The sequence below is a fragment of the Chaetodon trifascialis genome, chromosome 2 (assembly GCF_039877785.1).
Source record: "Chaetodon trifascialis isolate fChaTrf1 chromosome 2, fChaTrf1.hap1, whole genome shotgun sequence".
In the NCBI taxonomy this organism is placed as follows: Eukaryota; Metazoa; Chordata; class Actinopteri; order Chaetodontiformes; family Chaetodontidae; genus Chaetodon; species Chaetodon trifascialis.
This window is the reverse complement of record NC_092057.1, coordinates 11,853,398-11,860,983: the sequence shown is the minus strand read 5'-3', so window position 1 is coordinate 11,860,983 and position 7,586 is coordinate 11,853,398.

The window sequence follows — 7,586 nt, the reverse complement described above, 5'->3', positions numbered from 1 at the left end:
ACAGTTTAACTTCAGCTTCTCACACCTCGCTCTTGTTATCAGACCTGCATTCGCACACAAATACGCACCTAAAAATAACAGCCTATTGTGTCACAGCAGGAAAAGCACAGGTGTAACCAACAACAGTAATGATGGATTTGTTCAAATTCCCCTGGAAGAGGAATGTAAATGGAATAGAGCCATTGTCTGTGCTATTAATTAGACCTGTGTTTGACAAGTAAAAATGTCTGTTGTGAGAAAGGAACTCACGTCTCTTGCCATATTGCCTTATTTGGACAGTTTGGTTGTATTTGGAAAGTCCCTAAATTGTAAACATTTTATCAGATTTATCAAGTTAATCTTTTCACTGGCCAGAGTTACATTCAAACAATGCTAGACCTACCTGCTCGCAAACATGGCTCATAAATAGTCTCTTTGTATCCATAATGTCTGAGTTGGAGGTTTGGCTGACTCACCGGGGTTGAGGTTTCAGGCCATGGCTCTGTACTGGAGACCTGCTTGTATGCTGCCTGGTTTCACTCTAATGCAGGTTTGTTGGTGTCACTGGACCAGCTCTCGTTCAGAGTCTTACCCTGTTTACACCTGGCATTAACATGCTGCTGATTGGATCACAAGTGGACAAAGTGGAAATACAAGAGTATACAATCACTGAGACGCATTGTGATCCCATCATTCAAACCATTTGCTGAGGTGGTCTGGGATGCTTGTGACCACATATCTTTTGTAAAGTAAATACTAGTGCGTCCTGATGTGTCCCTGACAAAGAAAGAACAGGAACATGTCTCACCAGTGCAGGTCGTGGTGGTTGTTACAGTTACAGAGTACAAGTTCCTTTTTTGCCTTGTCCTGCGCTCATCTGCAAGTCACAAATGACTTTGTTCCATCAATCTCAACAGTTGGAATAGCTTGCACATGTATATTAGATCTGAAACACTTGTTTTCTTAGCTAGCTGTTAGCCAGTGTGAAACAAACATGGCAACACGTAATAAATGTGCGCAGTGCCCGGCTTCAGCTATGTGTCTTGGCTGCCTGCTTTTGATTGGATCACCCAAGACGCATGTTAACGCCAGGTGTAAGCAGGGCAAATATGTCTCCAAAGCGTTTCTGGGTCTTCGTCCTGTCCCAATGGGCCCTTTTTCACAGCTTGATTTGTTATCAAGTGTCCCAGTAAGTCGTGACAGCGTAACAGTGAGTCAGCATACGATACCAGAACTGAAGCAGCTGAATGGAATTTAATTCATTTTAATTTTTCATTAATTTTATTATTTGCACCTGTGCTTTTCCTCCTGTGACATATCTCATCCCTCTACCTTAACTTTCAGCTGATGATGACTACGTTTGTAGCTCATAAAATACTTACAGGTAAAAATAAAATTGATAATTTCATATAAACGTGTCAGTCACTTTCACTGTAATACAATAGAAAGTGAATATGCACTTGTGGTGCTGGTGTTTATTGAGATCCATTATATTGAAATACTAAAATTTATTTAAAAGAAAAATTACCTGACAGAGATAAGATGGATAAGATAAGACTTTATTGATTCCACACCGGTGAAATTCAGTAAGTAAATTCTACTTTTTACTGATTCAGGGACTGATGCAGATGTGATATGTCATGTCCCATTATTTGGAAACATGATGATCGTCTTTAAGGTATTTAACTTTTATTTAATCAGACAGCCCTGACCACACTGAAAGTTTAGTTGTATAAAGTCTGTTAGCATGTCAGGTAAGTACATCATAATGTAAACATGTGTTTCGAACATCTGGGAATGATCGTTAATTGTACTGTCTAAAAGACTGAAAGGCTACAGATAATAGCGGCATATAATGTTTCAAACACTGTTTTCCATGTAAGTCTGCACACCAGGGGCTTCTTGATGCTCATCAGAATACACTTAAAGCTACTGTATATCCCAGACTGATAATGCATGCCAGCTCTCCAAAAAAAAAAAAAGACATTTTGTCACATTCACTGTCTGGAACGGCACCTTCTGTACCTTCACGACTTCCTGTGTGATTCATCCAGTGTGTGCTGCAGGCGTCTGTTTCTGACAAATGACACATGGAACCATGACACTGCTGATATGTGTTGCACTTGAGTCTACAGCTAATGATCCCCCTCACAGCTCTATGACAGGTAGCAGCAGTTTGGTAACTGATCTGTTGCACTGCATAGCTTACTGCATAACACATAATATTTATTCAAAATGAACCATTTGCAAAAAAGAACAAGAACAACACTTTCACATCTGACATGCATATGCAGAGCTTAATGCTGGAGGCAACTGTAGATCACAGCACCATGTCTAATATAACTTGCATTGTATTTCAGTGCACAGTGAACCCTGACTGTAAACTCCCAAACCATAATAATGAGGTGAAGAAAAAGAAAAAGAGTCCTTCTTGAAATGACGAATAGATGAAGGTGAGTGAAATGTTCCAGACCGCTAATACCATTTTACCAAGTCACAGGAGTACACACTGGGATAAGACCTACAAAGGCTGATGTAACATAATAAAAATACAGCAGTGGCAAAAACCTATAATCTAGTGTAGCAACAATTTCCTCCTATGTGCCTGAATGTATAGGGCAGTGGTTTTCAAAGTGGGGGCCGGGGCCCCCTGGGGGGCTGCCAGGGGGCGCTAGGGGGCCTCAGAAAATTGGAGGGAAGCAAAAAAGCAAAACATGTTAGTTAATAATATTCTTATGCTAAACAAATGGGGGGCCATGGCATGGAAAGGTTTGGGAACCCCTGGTATAAGGTACCCCAGCCTCACCTCAGTCCTACCTCCCCACCACAAACCTTCCTAGACAGCAAAGCAAAGTCCAGCGAGAGCAAGAGAGAGGCTTTTAAATGGTGTCCTCTGTCTCTGATTGGCTGGAGTGTGATCCAATACACAACTCTTCTTGGGATCACAGGTAGCAGCCAATCTTCCACTTCTCACCTGCAGGACAAAGGGAGGAGAGAGAGAGAGAGAGAGAGAGAGACAGAGAGAGAGAGAGAGAGAGAGAGAGACGCACACACAACTCTATACACGTAACAGTTTCTATAAACATAAAGTACAGACAAACCTCAGCTATCCTGGTCAAATTCAGTCGCACCATATTCACATGTCCATGACAATCGTTTGTGATATGCAAATTAAAGAAAGATTACAGCAATAATCCTTTATACATATGGATATCACAGTAATTACTTTGGGCTACAGTTCATATTGAACGTATGGAATAGAGCAGACAATCCTGATAACCTTTTCTCATTCTGGGAGAAATGTAATCCACAGTGGATTTCTGAAAATCTTTGATATCAGAAGTGTTGCAGCGCGTTTCATCCCCTCAGACTCAGAGGCTTGAGGAGACCCCATAGTGTTTGTGAATGTGATCAAATTGGGAGCTTATTGAAAATGTATTGAGTTACCGGACAGATATGCGCAGATGTGGGGGAGAATATTTTCCTTCTGTGAGGCAATGAATTCCTTGACAAAGGAAGATAACAAGAAATGCAAATTTTTACAAGTGGCAGTGAGGAGGACTGAAGAATAGGACTGCAGTGTTCACACATGCACTGTTAGTGGTCTAACTGAAGGATGCACAAGGACAGAGGAGCAAAAAGGTTTTGACTGCTTGTTGCTGCCATCAGAAGAATTATGTGCAATCACTGAAATAGATCCGTTCAATGTTCTGTTGACGTACTGTAAAAAAATCAATAGCTGTGACATTAAGAATTGTTTTCTTTTTGAGAATAATTTTAACCTCCAGGCATAAAATGTGTGTTTTAAGAGCAACGGTGCAAATGAAACGGACAGTTTTACGCAAGTTTTCCTCTCCAACTCTGCGGTGGGTGAAAGGCTGTTCTAAAAATCACTGACCTGCCAAGTGGTCTGACACAGACCAGCACTCCTAAGCCATATGCAGTAGACATGGATTGCTGTGTCACAATTGCCTTATTTAGTGGTGCAGATCCATGCTTCGTGGTAGAGTGAAATAGCGCTTCAGAAACACTGTTATTCTGCGTGTGCATCAAGTTTTCAACACATTGGGCACATCAACAGACGGGGGAATCACTCAATCAAAGAAAAGAAGTCCCCTGTGACTGTATTGCTTGACTAGAAAACACACACACACACACACACACACACACACACACACACACACACACACACACACACACACACACACTTCTTTCTACACGCATTAATATAATTATACATTTAAAAACTAAAACTATATATAATACATAAAAACACATCCTTGACAAATGTATTGCCACAGAGCAGCAGACTGAACTATAAATCAGTGAGTAGCAGAGACAAGCTGCAAGCTGCAATGCAATGCTGCATATTGCCTCATTTAGCAGTGCTCACTGTAGAGTAAAATAATTGTTTAATACAGCCATGATGAATAATTGAACCTTAGGTTATATGCGCTTGAGAAATTAATATTCCAGCTCTATAAGATGAAAAACGCTATTAGTTTAAGAAGTGGGATCTGAAAGGACGAGGTCTGAGCATCCCCTCTCAGTTCTATTACTTTACATTGAACAGTCTGAATGTGTCGACAGGATTTAATGTCTTTTCATGTTTCAGAATACCGACAGATTGTAAAACCAGCTATATTTCCAGGACATCTTCCTGCTGCTCTTCCATGTCAAGTTATCATCAAAATAATAAAAAAACAGGCACTCAGATGATTACATGCTGTGTTATTTCCAGTCATTGGTGGTAAGTGCATTCCAGCGAGTGTCGTGTTGTCATTTATCCATCAGCCCTCATCATCAGTTGGTGGCCTCTTAAGGTTGCCTACAGTACAAACAAGCCTCAGTAATTAAACTGTGACCTTTTGATAAAGAGAGGGGTAAAACGACGCCTTATCAAACAGGGCTAATGTCACCGATAATGGATTTGCTCACAGAAACAACATGTCATCGGCTCAACTCAATTCTGAGGTTTCGTAGATGCGCTTTTTGAGTTGCTACCTAACAAAAATTCTCATTGATTAGTAAAAAAGGCACGAGCAATCAAGCATCTCAAAGTGTTTGATGACTGTTGCCTGGTTACATAAACATCTGTTAGCCGAGCACAAGGAGCATATGGAAGATAAAGTCTCTTGCTAAGTGCACAATTATCAAAGGCACTCTTAAATTTGTCAAGCAATGGTGTAATAATGTTTTGAGGAAGAAGTGAGGTGAAACATGTGAATGCAGTGTGGCTTGGAGTTTGAAAAGAAAGGCAAAAGAGACCGAAGCTACTCTGCCTCGCTGTGAAACCGGGCATCCTCACTCAAAAAGCTACTTTGATGCTTTGAGCTACAAGTCAGGTAATTTGTTCCCCTTCGGTCATGTTTGTCTGGCCTTTAGCCTGCAGTCTAGATATGGAATTGAATGCACACGCTAGAGTAATTTTGCTTTGTTTGTGTCTGCAGTTTTGACATTACATTGAAAAATGCTCCTAACTTGCTTGTTCATCTCGTCCATCTGCTGTCATGAGTTGTGGGCTGAACTTTAGCTGTAAAACCTCTGAGGGGTCCCGCGATGACACCACAGGCAACACACGAATGAATAACCAGACTCCTTCAGCTCCAATGTTCATGATCACTGTTCCAGCGATAAGAAATACTTCTAATATTAAATACGTAATAAATGGTTTATTAACCCTGTTTGTATAGCAAGACAGAGACAACAACATATATTGACACTTTAACAAAGGTCAACCTAATGTTATAATCCGCAACGTTTGTTGATCCCAATTTTGGTGACTCATTTGGTGCTGATGAGTGATTATTTCAATGGTCTGACGGCAGCAAAAATTAAAACAAGAGGCAGAATTTTAGTCTGCGCCGTACTGTGATTATGTTCACTGACAGAGTAATTCTTCATTTGTGCATATTTTGCATTTAATCAGTGTCTTTTTCCTAAACTTTCTGCTCCTAATGTGGGTGTTTCTAAAACTTTTCAGCAGCAAACCTGTTGCTGCTCACACCCAAAAACTCTAATATAAGATTACAATCTGCTTGACTGTGGGTTTAGGAGCTCCCTGTTCATAAGTACTTTACAACAGCACGTGTAAAAGGTTTGACAAGATAAAGATTTTCAAATTACGTAGAAGCAATCTCATAATTACAAAACCAAAATGTTTAGATGCAATTATGAGATGTGATGGAATTCATTGCACCTTTCGTTCATAGTTTGCTTCTCTGGGGTTGAATGTATGCTGTGTGCTATAACATCTGTGAAACTTCATAACAAAGAGATATTTTAAAGTTGTGGATTATAACAGTAGCCTGCTTTGACAGCTAACATAAAACAAAACACTACTGGCTCAGAGTTGTATTTTCTTTTTTTCCTCATTAAAATTTGACTGCATTTGTAACACGTCACAGCTACATTTCATCATAAGCAAGTCATGTCATTTGTACACTCACGATGCTGTAAGGAACTTTTTTGCAATAAAGCTACATTAAGCAAATATATATAGTACTCACCACTGCTGAACAATGTCTTACTATATATATATATAAAAGTCACTTCAAGTATCATCAATAACAAAGAGTTCCCACAATTCCTCATCTCAAATGACCAAAACAACTCTTATTTTCCATCAATAACAACATACTTATTTGTTTAAAGGATAGCACAACAGTTATTTTCAACCTGGGTCATGTTTTTCAGTAAAAGCAGTGAAATATGTGTAAAAATATGTTTTGTTATGTTTGAATGATAACGTGATTATTGATTGCATGGTGGTAAGACCAGAGAGATGAAGCTCGGGTCATAACTAACTAATTATCCTTTAAAGACACAACAAATAATATAATCACCACGAGAGAGAGAAACAGAGCGAGAGAGAGAGAGAGAGAGAGAGAGAGAGAGAGAGAGAGAGAGAGAGAGAGAGAGAGAGAGAGAGAGGCACAGGTTGTACTGCACATTCAGACCAAACACATTTATACAGAGAAACGTGAAAAGAACCTCGATACAATCACATACAAATATTTAAGCAACTTCAATATAGTGATTATACCACAGCTTCACACTGAAATTCACAACATGTTTTCCTTCACATTCTTGAGTAAATACTTTCATGAAGTCTGAACATTCAGAACTGTTCATAAGAATAACTAAGGACAATTATAATTCTTGCATTTTCTTCCATACATGACAAAATGAAAGCCAAGGAACCTTTTACCATTGTTAAAAAACACTTATAAGAAGCTGTGGCCACAAAACGTCAAACTCCAAACAGCTTTTACTGCAACTAGCAGGACAATACAGTGTTTCTTTGACAAATATTTTGTAGTATCTTTAAAGAGGGTCTGTTTGGTGGAAAAAACACTAATGATAACAAAACTACTGCATTATTATGCTTGATTCCCAGCAGTGACACTTGGGAGCACACAGGAGACATTTTTCCTCACCTTCATTAGTGATCGTGTGTGTTGCTGTGCACTGCATCAGAGAGGTGCACACTGTTGCTATGGTTGATACAATCCTACGTATGTCACAGTATGGCTCCACTTATATTGTAAGCCTAACACTGCAAAGGCTAACGTTTTGCTTGGCGCAGTTTCAACGCTTGATGTGCA